At 42.5% G+C, this 19,824-nt stretch overlaps 1 long non-coding RNA gene across 1 annotated transcript; it reads right to left on the bottom strand.

Annotated features, from left to right (window-relative positions):
- Positions 1–8,925: 8,925 nt before the first annotated feature.
- On the bottom strand, positions 8,926–12,266 carry LOC132330532 (uncharacterized). Its single transcript, XR_009487337.1, has 2 exons — positions 11,480–12,266; positions 8,926–9,355 (listed from the first exon to the last, which is right to left on the bottom strand). It is a non-coding gene; the product is annotated as an uncharacterized LOC132330532 (long non-coding RNA).
- Positions 12,267–19,824: the final 7,558 nt, after the last annotated feature.

Here is a 19,824-nt window from a genome sequence, read left to right as displayed (position 1 = left end):
CTCATGTCCAAGAAATCTCCATAGCCATAAATAAGATTAGATAGCTTTATTGCTTTCATTAGCCAGTGTCAGATTTTTATGCCAGCTGAGGCACAGGTAAAGAAAGGATTGGCTCCCTTAAGATATAGTGCTCATGTGATTAGCCTTTCCACCCAGCCCAGCACACGATGCCTTATGTATTTACATGACTGTCTTATAGTACTGCTCAGACACCACAAAACCTGTAATTTATTTCTTCCCTGTAATGTCTCTAAAAGGCGGGGAAGTGCCATTACACCCATCTCACAAATAAGGAAAAAAAAAATCACTGAGAAGCTCGGCAGACAGAATCACCCCAGAAATTCACCCAGGATGAAAGAGGGAGCTAGAGTCCCTCCTAACAGACTGGCCAAGCCTATTTCTTCTTGACATCTGTGTGTGATTTGCTAATATTCTCAGAAGAGCAGATGTTACAACAGCCTTCCCTCCCACCAGTTCGCAAGCATGCTGGGAGGCCCTTCCACTTTGAAGGTTTCAGGTCACATTTAGTCTAAATCCATCTTTTTGCAATCAAACAGAGAAACACCTGTCAGTTTTGGGGAGCACACTTCAGCTTTAGGAGGTGAGGGACACTGAATATGGAGAGAAGAACAAAAGAACATCTGCTGGTGCTCACCCCAGGGCAGGAGATCAAAGATCACCTTTTTTCAAAGGTGGTCATACTGTCCAGGAAAATAAAACAAAAGACAAACTGTGATTGATAAGTAGATTCTGTCACTCCATAGACCCCTAACAACAGAGAAAATATTTATTTATATTTTCTATATGCCTTTACATATTGCTTCTTCCCTCTCTCAACCCCTGTCTTTTGATTTCAACTTGCTTATTATTCTTTTCCACTATTGTATTCCTTACACTTTGGATTCTGGTTTATGTTCAAATTTTTGTTTTACTAGAAATGCAACATCCTGGTGGAATTAAAACCCAAATTGGATTTAGAGTACTGCTTAATTTGAGCTCCAGTGTCCCAGATGTTGGTTAGGTACTCTGAACACTGTAAAATCTAATAATATTTTTCGCCTAAAAAAGATCCATTAACGTAACGCTAGGAATGAGATGTGCTGAGAGCCAATGGAAGCCAAAAGAAATCTGAGTAAATGTAGAGAAAGTGCTTTTTCTCCCCTCAATTCCCATCCTCTCCTTGGGCTTTAGGTACTGCAGCACATGTGGAGGGGCCTTGTAACACTAGGAAATGCTATACAGTTGTGGTTTCAGAGAACAAAACAAATTGTCTTACCTCCTCTAATATTTAATCCAGATTTGTAGCTTCCCAGTGCGCTGCTGTAAAATCACCCAGTGTGGCGGGGTCCTTCGATAGCGCAGGAGTGCCAAGTCTCAAGGTGGCTGAGCTGAGGGTTATGTTTCAATTTGGCAGTGGAACACCGTTTCCATAGACAAATTAACATTGTTTCATTTCATTTTGACACCATAATGTCTTTTCCATAGACCTGCACTGACATTGTCGTGAAATCATTGCATCCCAATCAAGTGAATGGGAAATTAGCACCGTGACACAAAACATACTGAGAAAGTAACCACAGCTTAGTTTATCTGTCAAACTGAAATACCTCAGCCACCTTCAAATGCATTTTCTGAAGCACCAGACGACTCAAGTGCAGGATTCAACACGAATAAAACATAGCCTGCTAAATATGTTCCTTTCATTCAAAATTTAGGAAAGCTGCTACAAACTGTTGGTCCTTACTGCTGGCTCTGCACATTAGGGCTCATGCCCTTCCTTCCCACCCTCTCTTCCTCTCTCTCTCAGAACTTCTCTTTGGTGCTTGCATCTGAGTTGAGGGTTTGTAGGTCCAAGGAATGAGTGCAATCCCTCAGTTGACCAGTGTGCTCAGCTGCAGCAGGTGCTGGGAAACTTTGCTGTTAGCATTTTGATGGGACTTGAAATGGAAATAATCTTGGGATTTCCACAGTTTGAGCTTGAGGACTTTGGTAATAGTGCTACTATTGAGAGCTAAATTTAGAGCCACAAAAATCTCTGTTTACATGGGAAGCATCCTGTTTACTTTACCATAGAGAATAAGCAGGAAAGGGAAAAAAAACCAGTAGCTCAAATCACAGATTTCTTAAAATTTTTGCTCTCAGACACATCCTAACAACAGAAATCACATCCATCTTCTGGTCTAAGCATATTAAAGGGGTCACATATCCAATATTCGTCTATGCCAATAATAGTGCTAGAATATCAACATACATAACAATTTTACTTTCTCTTAATTCCATTCATACATACACACTCATATTAAAATAGCCCAAGATGCACAGCAAGCACTCAAAAATGTCCAATTTTGCCTCTCACATGCATATCATACACTATAACTCCAGTATTGATATGTCACCTTTTTCTTTTGTGGCAGTCCACAGCAGACCTTTCTCAACTCACAGAATCTGCTCTCTCCTCATGTCCCCTCCCAAGCCCTTCCCAGTGCCCCATTGCTTCCCCGAACTCTGTCTTGCACAATCCATCCATCCCATCTGATGGAGGAAGCATCTCTACTGCCCTGGGCTCTGCTTCTGTAACATTATCAGGTGAAAGCACTGGGTGTCAAAGAATTGGTTTTATTTTGCCATAATCATATATTTTGGGCTTTTGGAACCAAAAATGTCTGCACCACCTCCCAAACTCTGAGATTACAATCCTGCCAGAAGGACTTTGGTTCAGTAAGGAGAAGCTTTCAGATAAGGGAAAGGAGAACTTTTAAAAGTGGTGGTAATCTACATCTTGTATATCAGCTCACACCTTGCACACTCTTTTGAGCTGATGGGACTATAAACATCAGCATTTAACACTCATTCACCCCATCTGTGGACCCTTGCCAACAAGGTACCCCTGAGCAGAGTTCAGCCAAGCTGATGCCTAAGTGGGACTGTACCACAATCCTCTCCCTGCAGCCTGGCCCCAGGCACTTTTGCTTGCTTGTACTTGTGGAAAGGGAAGGAAGAAGCAAAAAATGCAGGCAAAAGGTTAAAAAAAATTAATTTCCACATTCAACAACAAAGCAATTTTCTTTCACTCCTACCATCTCAATCTAGTCCATTTCGTATATGGAGGAAGTGAATTCAATTGAGCCAAATTCACTTTTCTAAAAATCATCTAGGCACTGCCTTTCAATTTTCAGTGTCTTTTCGTCTTTGATGTGTTCATATAGTTTCCACTTACACTAGACAAGAATCTCAGATATTCATGAAGAAGCAGCTGGACCAACTCGCCTGTCACTTCACTCTCTTTCACGCTGCCCTGACAGCATGAAGCAGATGAACTCTAGTGGGTATCACCCTCTGGAATATTTCTCTTGCCTGATGAGAACCCTCTGTTGTCATCAGGCTGTTGGCCAAAGCAGTGACTTGGGAGATGTTTGCCTCTTCCCAGCTGGCATCAAATTACTGTAACAGCCTCTCGGATCTTCTAGAATACGAAGGAGTTCAGGATTAAACTCCCGCCCTCTTTGTAAAGACTGTATCCAGAACTGCATTTCTCATATTCATCCCACTCCGAGAGTGACTGCTCAGACCCAGCCAGGCCGTGTCATGCTGTGGAGATTTGTCCATCCCAAATGCCAGCCCCTAGGGAGCACCTAGCTGAGCAGCCCCATATCAAAAAATGTGAACGTGCTCCTCTCACTCCAAGCAGAAAGTCCTTGAAAGGCAACCTCTGACCTTCTGGAACTATACTTGCACTCTCAATCACTTTTGCAGATAGAAACATGGTCTCCACTGGTCTGTGGACCATTTTACCCCTCCAAGGTCTTTTCATGCTGTTCTAAGTGGCCAGAATAGGTAAACAGATCTTACTCCCAGACCTTGCCCTGACTGCTGTATGCCAGTTTTTTTCCAAGTATTAGGTGGTGAGAGACCAATTAAGGCTCTAACTATAATTTTCAATTCTTCATTCCTTCACCTTAGCAGAATCACTCTTAGTTATACTATATTCTAGCTCCTTTGCATGGAGAATAAACCACAAAAATCCAGTTTGGCATTTGTGATTGTTTTGAATTGCCATTCCAGCATTTTTTAATCTCAAGTTTATGCTTATTCAAATTCTAGTTAGTCTGTTTATCAAAATCCTATGCAGAAAATATGCTAATTGGCAGAAAGGCCCTTTTTTCAGTGTCAGCTTGCTCTCACTGGATTAATTACAAATGGAGCTGTAGTTTATTTTACAGGATACATCCCAGCCCACAACTTCCTCAGGTATCTGATGCAAACCAAGATGAGCACCCAGGTGATATCCTCCTGGGCTCGAGCAGATTCGTGGGGTGAAACCACACTGTGAAGAGATTTCTAAGGAGGAGGCTTCTCAGAATAAGGCTGTAAGGCACCACATCACTTTTGTTTTAAAAAAATCTAACAACAGAAAGTCGCCACATTGATATAACTCTTACAAAAATTGGCACATGTCTGTTCTTCAGGACCTGTGCTGTTATTGTGTTATTTGGCTGGTAGCCTGCCTGTGGAGGGACAGAAAAAGGGAAACAGAGAAAAGCAAAAAAACCCCACTAACTTAGGAATCATTTCAAGGCCTGAGATGTGGACAGGTTTGCCGAAAGATATCTTGGAACTGTACAAGGTAAACATGGTCTAAATCACCTGCTTTGGGAAGATAAGTACCACGAGTTCTCTAAGCTAAATGTACACTGCTGAAATTTGATTGAAAACTTTGTGATGTGAAGACTGAAAATCACAAGAAGGAGGCAGGCAGCGTTTAATCTCCTGTTGGATGACAATTCAAGATAGACTGATAGAGATACCTGCTGCCTGATAAACCAGTCAATATTGTAGACGGTAGATACTTGCAGGAAACAGACACTGCAAAGGGGGAAAATTTCTCAGTTTTTTTAAACATTTTCATCTGCTCTCAGCTCCCTGCTAAACAGGATGAGACTTGTATTTTCCTCTGTTAAGTTATTGCACTTCAAATGCTGTGAGCACCCCAATTTCTTTTCAAGGACATGTTGTTTAAGGTTGAGTAATGTGTACAAAATGTACACATGAAATCCAAGGAATTTTAAAGGCCTGGAAAGTACAGGATGATAGAAACCAAAGGTGACAGATCCAGCCACTATTCTGCACTAATTTTTAATCTTGTCTATAACAGAAGACTTATTTGCCCACTAAGTTACTACAAACTCGGTGGTGGTGTTTAGGATAAGCTGTGTGTCCTTCAAACAAGTTTACCTGGGTGTGAGACCAGGAAGGAAAACATATGAAGCTTCAAAAAGCATGGGGAAATCACAGACAAGCAGAAAACACTATTTACACTTCTCTTTGAAAGGACTCGGACAAGTCACTGTATACATATTCTCACTACAACACTTCAGACTTTGTGTGCACCAATCCTTCGCGTTATGTTTATTACGAGAGCTAAGACAGCAGGCTTTCTAGCAGCTCTCTGCTGCTGCTGTCTTGCTATGATTTTCCTATCTTTTAATTAAAAGTATATTTCACAGCCAGGCCAAATGTTTCATAATAACAAGAAAGAAAGGCAGAGAAACAGCAAGGAAAACTTTTGACCTGCTGCGGACTGAACATACTTCTTCTTGCCATGCAATGAGACTAAATCATCACATGCATTGCTGATGGACATTCATCATTATTTCCTCCCAAACTGAAGGCATATTTCATTTTCCTGAAGCCTGGATTTTCTCCAAGTTTTGCAGAGAAATGTTGTTGCCATTGGAGCTTGTTGCTGTGTGTCACCACCTGCTGGCAAACATCAGTTGAGGGTTTCTATCTTGATTGTGCGGCTAAAACAGTGCAGACAAGGACTTTTATCTTCCTTGATAGAAACAGATAGGTGGCCACAAACAGAACATATGTTATTTAAACTGATTTTTGGTCTTGAATGCATATATTCAGACCAAGCCTGTTTGTATAACATGCAGTCTGGATCCTGCAAACCATTACTCAGGTAACCAACTCTTAATACAGGAGAAAAGATGCAATTGCATAGAAAAGTTTATCAGTACAGGAAAATGTTCACAGACAAACCTGAAGAGAAAAATTAATAACTAAAAAATTAAATATACATGGCAAATGCTGCTGCAATATTTAATTAAAAATAACACAGAGTGAAAAAATTACAGTAACCTTCCAGAGACAGTCTCAGGTTTAAATTTCCTAATCTATGCTTTTTATGTTACGGGTTTAATGATTGGAGTTTGGGCTTTTGTCTTTTTTTTTTCCCCACAGATGTTTTTAAGAAACCAGACCTTTGAATATGAAAGTATATTTTGAAACATATAACATTTATTCTATCCACCCTAATAGATAAACGTGCGTTGCACTGTGGGGTCTAATGCTGATAATTCATATCATTTATCTGATAGATCAGGAGCCATTACGGCTTGTTGTGTAAATTCATATTTTGGCACTCTTTAAAAAGTGGATTATTATTGACCCAATAGACCGTAACAGCTCCAAAGAAGCCATTACTGTCTATTGTGTAAGTCCTTCATGGCGCATGTTTTATTGACCCTTTGGAGCCATCGTGGTCTGTCTTGTCAATCCGGATGCCACACGAGCGTATTAAGGCCGCCTGCGCAATATCCGTACAGCGCCGCAGCCCCGTTATTGATGCGCGCCCCTGCAAAATCACATTTTGAGCCACGTCATCCGGCTGGTTTTCTGCTCAGGTTCCAAAACACCCATTGTTCTGGTTCGCATCCTGAACTAGAGACAAGGGCTACAAAAATCGCCTGGACGTAATGAAGCCATTCCTCTTTTTCCCTTTAAAACAAACAAAAAAAGAGTGAACATCAGGCTCTCACTCACCAGGAAGAAAAGAGAAATGGCTGTGGGGGGTCTGGTCACCCCAGTTCTTCTTCATAACCCCTTCTCCTCTCCCAGCTACACACGTATAGAACAGCACTGTATAAATAGTCCTTCCTTAATAGTCCACAAAAGCCACCTCACTGGACAGCAGAGTGTCCAGCTTGCCTGTGCAGGGGGAGACAAGCAGGGCTCACCCTCTCCTTGTCTTCCCCCTGATGACCACCCTGCACAAGGAGCAAGCAGGCTTGCACACAGCTCTGGGCAAAAGGGTTCATGTGCACCATGTGCACTGAGGGGCCTGGACCTGAGGGCTTTAATGAGAAACAGAAGAAACAAAAATGAGACCCCCACAGAAAACCTGTCCTAAGGGAGTGCCTACCGCTGCTTCTAGGCTGGAAATAACTCCCTGGCCAACCCTGTAAACAAAACTCCTGCAAATCCTTCCTATCTGGCCGACCCCTCCATTAGGGAGCAGACAACTCCACCCTGAGCATCACTCTGCTTAGCACACATCTGTCAAGGCAAACACAGCTCACTGTCAAGGAGCCTGTTACCTGAAGACTGCCTCAATCCTTTTTCTCCAAACAAAAACTGCACAGAAACCACACAACCTGAGCCATCTCCAAAGCAATGTCTTCCTGGGGCCAGATCAAATTCAGCTGAACAGCCAGTGGGGTTAAGTTCAACATGCAGCTGCCTAAATGCTTGAATTATTCCCATGCCTGGCATAATAAAGATCTAGTGTTGGCAGTGCTTGCTTGTCTTATACATTCATAAATATTTATCCAAATATTAATGAGCAGAAAAACAATTTATTTCTTTTTTTCCTAATTGTAACATCAATTCTAATATATTTTGTTACTTAGTCACCTCACAAGTATATTGATTTTCTTATCCACCAATAGGTATTTAAATGTTTTACAAGTGCATGCCAGGATCCTGAAATGAGAACTGTGTTTGGAACTCATAGCAGGGCTAGTACTTTTAGATTTATTTGGGTTTTTTTTTCTGAGCACAGTGGAAGCTATGCAATAAAAATTCATCATAGAGGATGGGTAGTGGTTTCATGCAATGGATGTCTCTGAAGGCTTCTTCAGACAGTACGCAAATGCAATGTACACGTGCAAAATGCACAGAGGGTTGCAGAAGCGTGTTTGCTCCTACCACCCCTCTATACACATTGTTTTTCTCCTTTCACACCAACACACACATATCCCACGCTTATGCATGATGTTGACATAATTTACAATTTCTGGTTACAACTGTGAATAAGTTGCAGGACAGCATTCAAGAACTTTACTTGTACTTTAGTTTCAAATTCAGCAGTCTGCTAAAGCAGATGGCTGGCTGAGTGCAGGCAGAGAGCCCCAGCAAAGCCAGCTACCTGCTTAGCCACCTTGCTGAATTGAGGCCTCACTTTTGATAGATCTCAACGACTTTTCATCACCCACCTAGATAACAAAAGATGCAGGTAATCTGACCTTGCATAGTAACTGAAAACTTTTTCAGCAGTATTACTTGTGACAGCTGTATATTTCCTCAGAGAGGAAGATAAATCCTTTGGTCTCTGCAATTCACTAAAAGAACAGTTTATTAGTTCAGCATTTCCTTGTGTGTGGCTGGAAATTTTATCGGGTGCTCACCAACACCCTACTGTGCATTGATGCAGAGGACCACAGAAAATAACCTCTTCTGCTGATAAGAATTAGTCATGAAACCCTCTTCTTTCTGCATAGCAACCCATAAACTCTCTAGGTGGCATGTACAAAAGATGGAGATTGTCTGACATTAGTGGAGTTGCATTTCTGATCCTGAGGGCCCATCTATTTCAGGCAGTTTAGAAATAATTCTCAGTGCCCTTCTAAATAATAAAAAAAAAGGGGAAAAGTGGAAAGTTTTGTGTGTCTTTTGTATGGACATATTTTGTCAATGCCTTTTATGCTGATAGTGGTTTATTTGTCATTATTATGGTGAAGAGAATAAAAAGGTCTCCTGATTTATCTAAAGTATGCAAAACTTTTTTGCCTTCTTCTTAAGAAGCTCGAAAAGAATTTAGATAGAGCTGGTATCAATAAAGTTCATACACAGATTAAAATGTTTACCAAATAAACACATTTATTTTATAAATGCTAGCTTTACTTCTTTTCTAATTCACTTATTTTTAGAGATAGGAATCGATTTGTTCAGAGGGAAGAATAGCAGCTTCACCACCAGCTTCAGGGGAGTTATATCCGTTACACACTGTTGTAAGCACAGGCAAAATTTCAACCCAGTATCCTGGTTTAAGGGCTCCTTTCCTTCTCCTCACAGGTTTCTGAGACAAGGAACAATTTGCAATGCTGCCAATTGAAGACCCTACAAAAAAGAGGGCATGGAGATTCAGCTGAGCTCAAAGCCTATGAGAGAGCCAGGTCTTAGTTTAACTCAGGAATAAGGACTGCATCCTCTGGGCATATTATGTACATCTCTCTCGTCCCCATGATAGCTACAGGTAAGGGAAACCAGACCAGGCAGCTTCATCTCAACTCTGAAAAAAAAAAAAAAAAAAAAAAAAGGCACTCATATAATGTCCCTACAGTTCAGATCAGAAAAATGCACAAACACCTTTGGCAACCATTGTCATGGGTTATAGTAGGAACTTCCAGGATCTGATTCAGTACATAGCCTTATATATGAAAAAAAAAAAAAAGGTCAGGGGTTTTGTATTTCATATTTTTATTGTAGTGTTCCAGTTCTGCTCACCAAACCACGGACATGCAAGCCTTTGCCTGGCTTTCTCAGGGCACACAGCTGATGAGCTGCCTAAAACAGCAGGGTCACTGAGAAAAAATACAACTAGAATGTGCAGCATCAGGATCACCTCACTCATAAACTCCTGACAGGCTGAATACACAAGGGCTGGAATTACTGGAAAGATGATGATTTACCTTTTCCCCAACTACAGACAACTCTGAATCCTGCCACAAAAGGCAAACAAAAAACCAAGAAAATATTTGATGACTTTGTGTTTTTCTATGACAACCAACATCATTTATGACCCATTATGTAATGACATGAGCATTACACATTGAAAAGATGTCTAAAAAGACGTTGTAAATAAACATTTCTGGTTTGCAAACAGGAAGCCAGAGATATTACTGTGGAAGCTGAGAGGATGGGGTTTGATTCTTGAAACATGAGTGATTTGTTTTTTCCTTCCATCTCTCCCAAACTCATGGTGCAGTCATATTGTTATTAGCTAATGCATGTCATTTTCTCTCTACTGTTATAGCTAAAATATAACTTGGGGGAAAAAAATGAACTGCAATAGAAAGACAGACTAGATAGATACAAGATGAGAAGAAAATGTGGCAAAAAGCTAAATTAGGAGGTATAAAGTAACTGAGGCTCCAGGGATTCAAACCAAGTGCTGGAAGTCTAATCTCCAACTGTGGCCCATTGTAGGGGCTTAGGCCAAGGCACAAAATCACCAAGAATTAATATTCTGATGAGGGAAGAATCTACAAATCACACATATTGCTGTGAGTAGTCATCATGGCAGTTAGAAGGGTACAAAAAGAGGTAACACTTTATGCTAGCCTAAGTATTTCTGGGGGAAAAAAAAGATTTTGGGTCTCAAAAATCTTCTTTGAGGTTAAGTGAAGCAACAGACTACAAGCTAGGCTTTGCTGATTCCTTTTAAGACCTGGAAAAGGGTCTGTACACTCAAAATCCTGTCTAGTTTTTGAGCTGTGTTTCTCAGTCCAGTAACAACCTCTCCACAAACCCTGCTCAGCTCCGATCCTTAAGCCATTACAACTGCTACAACACTTCACCTGGCCCTGGCTTGAATGACTGTGCAAACTCCTGACAGCAGGAGGTTTTAGCTGGCCAAACCACACACTCTTCTCACTGCAGCCTGCACAAGGGGGTCACACTGCCAGCTCCTGCCCAGCCCTCCGTGTCCCATGCAGCATGGCCTGCCAGTCACCATGGGAGGTGGTGGAGGGCTCACCACCAGCTTCCACCAAAGCAGGATTAGGCCCTTTCTCCTTCTGACATATTTCAAAACATCCCTTTTTTTCTAGCTGCTCATAATAGTTGCCCCATCCAGGCATCAAATAAACACTGTTTTTTTTTTTTTTTTATCCTGGCATTGGTGTTATTGTGAAGGAAGTTTTCAGTCAAACAATACCACTGAATAAAATCTTTTTTCCTGCCAGTGTCATGTGACAATTTTTTTTTTTGCTTTAACCTGAATTTCTAACCCATTTTAAACCTGCCATTTTTTTCTCACATTAATGGGAAGAAATTTTTTTCTTCTTTTTCTTATTTCTCTGCCTTTTTCCCCCCTTCAGTAGATGAACTTTAAATGCAATAGTGCTCATCCTAAGTGACCCTGCCTGCTGGGAGTAATTGTCTAGAGGAGAATAGAAGAATATAAGAGCTTTTGTGCAAGGGAATAGAGAAGACAGACTTTATTATGATTCTGAATCGTAAGCCTGCTCTCTTTTTTTTTTCCTTTCTCTCCCTTGCTTTTTTTTTTTTTTTTTTTTTTTGGGGGGGGGCTGGTTTCTAACAGCTGTTTCCCATCACAATCGGTGTTTGAAAGACACAGCAAAATTGAGTGTATCAGTATCACAATTAGTTTCACAGGCGGCTAATAACTTACTTGCCAGCCATGCCTGATTTAATCAGGACAGTCCTGATTTATGGTTGTTTGTCCCAGTGTCCGATTTTCTCTGCCAGTTCCAGCACAAGGAGATGCATGCAGCCTGCTTCTGCACTCCGTCAGGGCCACCAGTTCACTTCAGTGGGCTCGCTGCACTGGAGGGGAAAAAGGAGGAGGCAGCCGAAATGAGAAGTCTGGAGTCCTCTAACACAACCCAGGAAAGAAATTCTTCTTCCTGTGATAAACAGAGCAGCTCACACTGGTGCAGGCGTGCCAGGCTGACGTGTAGGGGCTTGTACATTTATCAAGGTATCTCACAGTGGCCTGCTACCTCCCTCTTCCCTTGTGACCTGGAGGAACCTCCTGGGCTGGGGTCAAGAGGTGATTTTAGCAGCACATTATCTCAAGCCTGCAAGGCCCTGAGCTGCTGCGAGTGAGTCTTCTGTCAATGGTGCCAAATTACGCGTGGCTCATTTTTGCGAAGTGATCTACTGCTTCTGCTCATTGGGGACAGAGCTGAGACCATCCAACTCATTTTTCTTAAGACTGCAAGCTGGTCTGGAGGAAGTCCCAGCAGCAAGAGCCCGGCTCATGCCTTTCTCACTCAGCAACTCTACTCCTCGGAGCTGAAAAAAATGTCCATGAGAAGACATTTAATGGATCGGTTGTGGCACTTAAAAGATGAGATCTGAGGCAGTCTTGCCTGTGGCTACAAAAGGGTAGGAAAAAGAAAAGAAGAAAACAGGTTTGTAGGAGGCTTTTGGCTGGGTTGGCTGTACCACTGTTCTTCCTGTTTAAAGGAAATAAGCAAATCTTTTCCTTAAAGAAAAGTAAGAAATGTTGTGTTATAAACAAGCATCTGAAATAACACCCACAGGGCTCTTCAGGTTAGATTTCTCCACAGTCACCTGCAAATTGCTCCAGTGCTCTCCTTCACATCTCTCTGCTGCACTCTCTGCACTGGAATTGCTACAGGACCAGAGCAGTGACTAAGCCTCCACTGAGCCAAGCCCCCTGCCCACAGCTGTCTCACTTTCACCTTGGGCTCCCCAAAGTATGGCAAGGTGAAAGGTCTGTTTATATTCACTTTTTCTTTCTCATCTTTTGTGTTGCTTTGGTTTGGTTTTGCCTATATTTCTGAAATGGAGAGAAGGCTGATGCCCAGACCCATAGCTGCTCTTTCTAGATGCCTCTACTGTACCAACAACCCTCAGGGATGTCTAATCAGGAGAGATGGAGCAGGTTCATGTCAGAGGGAGTCTATGCACCGTGATTAAGAGTGTTTTCAACCTGTGAACAGAGGGTTTTTGCTTTAGTTTGAAAGATTGTCATGGAAAATCCCTTGTGTCACCTGTTTTAAAAGGCGTGCGTTACACTCCTATAGTTAGCTCTGAAACGTGAAAGACAAGATGGGCCTTGTCATCTCCTTCTTAAGTCAGGGATCCAGAAATCTCAGTTCCCTGGTTTGAAAGGGGAGGTGAAAGCAGATGCTTTGCACCTTCCATGTATGTGTTGGGGAATCACATGGCAATGGCACTGCTTACGGCTGCCACACAGCCCTGGTCCTTGCCTAAGGAGCTTGCAGATTGGGTAGAAAGGCAGCAATCTCACTGGAAGGCTTCAAAGATGTTGCACCCCTAGTTGTGGAGGGTTTTTTGGGGGTTTTTTTTTTGGTTTTTTTTCCCCCTCATTTAAAACCTTATACATGGCATTTGGCAATGCATGACAGAGAACATATATCTTGGTTAGCTGTTATCTGAAGCCTAGCAGCTAACCAAGCTACAAGAGAGTGTACTTATTAGTTTCCTAGAAGACAAGACATGAGCAGAGGCCACAGTACCTGATTTTCTCCAACTCAAAGACCTAAATCTACATTTGCAGGCTCCTGTTGTCCCAAGGAGCAAGAATGGGGGCGTGTCAGTTGCAGATTTCACTTAATTTTAAGTAGAGTCAAAATGCAAATTTGTATTCAGGTTTTGTCCCCGAATAAAAGGTGTCTTGCACAATGCCTTTTACGGGAGGTATTCACACTGCTTCACCTGGGACATTCCCATCTACCTCCTCCTCCTTCCCATTCCTACCAGCTATTTCTAGCTGGCCCTCCCTTGAGTATGCAGACATGCTGACTTCCCCTACAGCAGGGACCATACTCTCTATAAGGTCCATTGTGGGAAACTTAAGCTTTTCCCAAAGACCTTCAGAGGGGACTCATGCTCTTCTTTGTTTCAAGACAAAAGGGATTTGAGGCAGTCTGGAAACCTTAACTGAGGGGCAGAAACCTCATTTTTAGGTTTTACAGTGCTCATCTGAGGTCCTAAAGAGAACCTGGGTCTAACATGTCCATATGAGCAGGAATACAAGCACACGGATTTGAGTGCTAATGTCTCTGTCATCTTTCAAAAGGACACATGACTGTTTTCTCATCAATGATGGCAGAAAGTGGGACGGGTGCTGCAGTGACTCCAGTAAGAAATCTAAACTTGGGATTCTTTCCTGCAGTTCTCTTTTGTCTCTCTGTTTACACAAAAGACAGACCACATTCAACGGTATCAGTGCAACCCAACCATGATACTCATTGAGCAGTTAACACACACACAAATACAAAGAGAAAAAGAAAAAGAAAAAGTGGCAGTCTATCCATCTCACTTGGCATGTTTATATGTCCTTCTTAACCATAAAAAAGAAGCCTGTTTACAAAGTGGAGTGTCAGTAACATTGTGTAAAGGAACACTTATCTGAGAAACTTTGATCTCCTTCTGAAGCACCATTACTCTGAGGCTGAAGGGCTAATAGCTCTTTGGGTGGGAGAGAAAGTTTTTCAACAGGAAAAGAAGTTTATTGTGCTATCTAGTGGACACATTTAGAAAATCCTGCTCCTTGGAAATAAGTCGTGGCTGTATCACCAGCAGCATTATCACACACTGCACAGGCTGCTGAATGGGGGAAAAAGCAAGACATGGAGGCCTCCCGTAATGGGATAGCGGAGATGTTGTTACTCTAGGGCAGGCCTGCTATCTCACTAATTTAAGTAATGGACATATTAATGGAGCTGAGAGCTAAACCAGACACAGAGCCCTGGCTATTGGAGCAAACGTTTTCCATTTACAGACTCTGGGACACATTTTACCGTGCTGATTCACATATTTAGGTCCTACTTGGATGAGTAATCATATTGGCTTTGAGAGCACAAGCAGAACATTGGCCCCAACAAAAGGAGTGAAAATCACTGCCAGGAGAGTGATGGAGTTGGATCCTAAAATATCTAGTTAGATATCACTATATATAAAATATATATATATATATTTTTTTTAAGGATTGAGAATTCCTGGGATGGAAAAAGCAGGTTGAAAAACATACAAGAGACTCAGGTAGATTCAGTTTCAGACAGGTCTGAAATACCACAGGAACAACATCACTCACCCTACTGCCTCTGCGAAAGTAGCATAAAATCTTGCCCAATCCCTTTTTTCTTCCTAATTTCAAGTTTTTCAGGTCTCCCTTAAGACACTGAGCTTCACTTGATGCTTCACTGCAGTCAGAGATCTGGGTATCTCTAATCTTTCCTGCAAACGCATTTCTCTAAAATGTTTGTTAAAACGTACTGTCAAATTGAAACTTAATAGCACAGACCTTCCTCGCAAACATAAATAGCACCTCCGGAGGCTCACACATCACTGCTCTTCGCTTGCATCTGTCCTGCTCCTCTCCATTTTATTTCTCCGTGCTGCCGCTTGCACTTTTCAACTTCTTCTATCTGTCGCTGAGTCCTTCATTCAAAGACCGCTGAAATCCTTGGGAGCCCATCCAATACCTGCCTCTGGCTTAGGGCCCCACCACAGCAATTCTGCCCTGCCAGCACTGAACACTTCCTTCGAGGCACTGAACAAACCCATTAACTAATCTTGTTAAAAATACTCCTTCACTAGCCGGCCTTTAAACAGTGGCGTCTATTGTATAAACGTGTATTTCTCTTATAAACAGTCCTGGGGAGACAATATAGAGATAGGCTGGAGCTGCCTTTTGCCAGTTGCTTGGCCTGTGGAAACAATTAGCTTAAAAGACAGACTTTAAAAGATGAGGGGTTTGTGCCCGCAAAAGAAAAGCAGCAGCTTCAAAAGAGTGTGATTTATTCGAAAGGGAGAAAAAAAATAAAAGGAAGCAGAATAGTTAGGCTCATTGAGTTTCCATCCTGTAGTTTCCTTATTTTGCTAGGCTGTGAAAGACCGTGGCCAGGCTCTATAGAGAGTGCACATTTGAACCCAGATTCACTAATGACTGATATGGCAGTCACGGAAGTTCGATTTATGTCCTTCTTTTCCCCAAAAAACAAGGCGTTCATAAACCACCGTAGTTTTTTGATGGGAGACCAATAAGGTAACTGTTACTGCAAGGTTTTTAAAATAGATAATACCCTGTTCCGAAACCAAGATGAAGTACCCTTCTATCTGGCATAGCCTTGAAACATTTACAGAAAGCCTTTTAATGGAGATTTAATGCATCTATAATAATAACACAGAATTGGATACCCTCTAGGAAAAACTGCCTGGTGCTCCCTTAACAACCACAATTACTGCACAACTTGTTATACCTAAAGTTAATAAACCAGAATTAAGGTTGTGAATAAACTTTATTAACCAGCAGGAACCTGTGTCTTCTCCCCCTTGTGACTGTCCCACAGGCACCAAAGACCCTGTGTTTGTCCTCTGGTTTACCTTTTCTGGGGCGGGTTTACCTTTCTAGCCCTGAAAGCTCTGGCCGTGACTGAGGCACGCTGGGGCCAAGGCAAAAAAAAACCAACCATAACAAACAAAACAAAGCAAAGCAAAAAAAAAAAAAAAAAAAAAAAAAGGGCAGAAAACCACCATCAACAACAAGAAAAAACAAAATCAAACAAAATACAGGAAAAAATAAACTAAAGAAAGGAAAGAAACGGAAAGGAAAGGAAAGGAAAGGAAAGGAAAGGAAAGGAAAGGAAAGGAAAGGAAAGGAAAGGAAAGGAAAGGAAAGGAAAGGAAAGGAAAGGAAAGGAAAGGAAAGGAAAGGAAAGGAAAGGAAAGGAAAGGAAAGGAAAGGAAAGGAAAGGAAAGGAAAGGAAAGGAAAGGAAAGGAAAGGAAAGGAAAGGAAAGGAAAGGAAAGGAAAGGAAAGGAAAGGAAAGGAAAGGAAAGGAAAGGAAAGGAAAGGAAAGGAAAGGAAAGGAAAGGAAAGGAAAGGAACAAAAAAGTAGAAATTGAATGTCAAAAATTTTTAAAAATAAAAAATAAAATAAAATAAAATAAAATAAAATAAAATAAAATAAAATAAAATAAAATAAAATAAAATAAAATAAAATAAAATAAAATAAAATAAAATAAAATAAAATAAAATAAAATAAAATAAAATAAAATAAAATAAAATAAAGCAAAACCAAGCCAAGCCGTTCCTGCCATGCCGCCGCGCTGCCCCCGGGCCGGTGCCGCGGGCGCGGCGGGCGCACCGAGCGGCGCGGGTGACACCGTGTGGCCGCCGCCGGGACTGCCCCCGCCGCTCCCGGCCCTGCCCGACCGCGGGGCCGTGAGGCGGCGGCCGGGGGACACGGCCTGTGCCGCCCCTCGGCCGCCCCTCTCGGCACAGCCCCAGCCGGGCTCTCCGAGCGCCCGGCAGAGGAGCCCGCTTTTTCCTCTTGGCAGCTCAAGGAGTGTGGAGACGGAACTTGCCTTGAACTAACTCTGGTGCCGCCGGCGAAGACATCTGCCTTTACGCTCCATTTTGGGCGGCTGCGGGGAGAGGAGCCCGGGCGGAGGCTTGCAGGAGTGCTGCTCTTCCCGCTGTCAGCCGGCCGGGGAGAGGGAGGGGGTCTCCTTCCTCAGCCCTGGCTCCTCACAGCGCCGCTCTTGAACCCCAAGTGCCCGAGGAAGGAGGCGAGCGCAGCACGTCCCAGCCTGTGCCCGCGCATTGCTGGGTCAGACATCCTGGCCGGGAAATGGCTTTATTTAGACAGAGTAGGTGGTGATGAGATATCGTGTGCTGGGCCAGCAGAATTACAATGCGTGCGGTTTGGGCCTTTGTGAGACTGTCCTCAATTATTTTTGTTTGCTTTGGTGCTTCCCCAAGTCTTTCAGATAGAGTGTCTTCACTCATGTTTTTGTTCTTAGAATCCAAACTCCAGGCCTCGTCTGACAGCACATCCCTGTGCCAAAAAAGGCCAAAGGAGTTGTAATTGCTGTCAGAATTGAGCTTTCAGCAGGCCCCTGAGAGGAGAGACAGTGAAGAAAAAAAACAATCTTTCTTTTCCTTGGCCCCCAAAATGCCTGTAAGCTTTGACCTGCTGACAGAGGAAGGCCAGTGGTGGAAAGGGCGTGCTGTGGAGTCATGACCTCTGCTAATGGACCTCCTGCTTGGGAAGCTGTTCAGTACTGCCACCTGCTCTCCAGAGCTAATAAATAAAGTATTAAAAAGTTTTGTAATGTACAGTTCTCACAGGTAGAAAAAGGGGACTAAATGCTTCATGCTCAGGATGCTGAGGATATGAAATGTAAGGTATATAAATGTTTAATATGCATAATGGCAAATCTCCCCTTAGCCTTTCCCCCTATAAACACCATAAGAAAGCCTGAGGTTACTGACATAACATAAATGTCTATCACTCTTTTACATGCTGTGGGATTTCCAAAACATCTTCATGATCTGAAAGAGATTACATACGAGTTGCAGAAGATCCATATCTTTCCAGAGAAGTGGCTATTGCCAGGTAGGTGGTCAAGAGCATAGGATCACATGGTGGTATGGAAGGTACCTTACAGATCATCTAGTTCCACCCCCAGTGCCATGGGCAGGGACAGCTTCCATTAGACCAGGTTCCTCAGAGCCCCATCCAACCTGGCCTTGAACACTTCCAGGGATCAAGCATTCACAGCTTCCCTTGGCAACCTGTTCCAGTGCCTCACCACACTCAGATTAAAACATTTCTTCCTAATATCTAATCTAAACATCCCCTCTTTCAGTTTAAAGCTATTTCCTGCTTGTCCTGTCACTACATGCCCTTGTAAAAAATCCCTCTCCAGCTGTCTTGTGGGCCCTCCTTAGGTACTGGAAGGCTCAGGTCAAACAGAGCACCCACTGTCCATTCAAATCCTCTCTGTTGTCTGACTAACTTTACAGAGAAAAAGGAAATTACTTGCACTCCAGCAAAATGTATTTTCTCTCCATCAAAATGTATGTTAAGGTGATACAAAATTGGAAACAAGGTCACAAAATAGAAAAATAATGAAGAGTATTTATTGGTAGGGCTTTTAGTGCAGAGCTCTTCTCTTAGCATCCAGTGTCTAGGTGTATAAAGGAAAAGCCATGTGATCTTGGGATCTGTGTAGAGAAACTATCAAAGTATCTTCTTAAGAAACACATTAGGATGTTATATAATACAATATTATAATAATAGAAGACTAATACTGATGCCTATATTATTATTATTATTATAGTTTAGTTTAAACTGCCTTCCCTGGCTGGTGCTTGCTCTAGTGACTGGCACAACAGCAAATTCCTTCAGTTTATGCCATGATATGAAAGAGATGCAAGTGTCAGCACCTCAAAGTACCACGGATCCATTGACTTTTGCCTTGGTTCATGTGGATCCATCAGGAGCACATCTGCCTGTTCTGTGTTGTGTTTGGCAGCACTCTGGTGGCTCACGTGTTAGAATTCTTGCAGGAGGCCTCTAGTTCTGCTGTACAAACACCTGGAGCTTTTCCTGGTGGCCTGGGAAACTGGTGATACCCCTGCCATGGGACTTCCTTTCTTGACCCCACTGACACTGACTCCATGCCAGACTGGTCTGCTTTGACGAGCTCCTGGGTAGAGGGATGAGTGTGGCCAGCTAGAGGAAGACAATTCTACTGTCCATTCATTTTTAACCTCTCTGTCAAAGCAGAAATGCCACAGAGATATGATTGCCCCAGCTCTTTGGAGAGAGATTGATGAAGGCCAGGACAAAAAAAAAAAAAAAACAGAACTGCAAATACTGATATAATATCAGCATTCAACAGTCTTTGATACTGCAGACAGAATCATGATGTTACTGATCAGTCATGATATCGTGATGAATCGTGATATCAGTACCTCACCTCCTCCATGTTACTCTCCATTCCAATGGCTAATGTGGTGCAAAAGGCCACTGAATGCAGGATTCACTTGATGCCTCAAGTGCCTCAAGCCTAGAACAGAGGCTAGACAGAGCTAAAGGAATAAAGTAGGTATTAAAAGGGCCTTCAAAGGATACACCTTGGGCAGTACAAGAGCCCAGCCATGGCTCCACCCAAGACAGACCATGGATCACACATTTTCACACTTTTATAAGTTCTGGTCCATTTA

Source organism: Haemorhous mexicanus, chromosome 1 (genome assembly GCF_027477595.1).
Source record: "Haemorhous mexicanus isolate bHaeMex1 chromosome 1, bHaeMex1.pri, whole genome shotgun sequence".
Classification (NCBI taxonomy): Eukaryota; Metazoa; Chordata; class Aves; order Passeriformes; family Fringillidae; genus Haemorhous; species Haemorhous mexicanus.
This window is presented reverse-complemented; position numbering and strand designations above follow the sequence as displayed.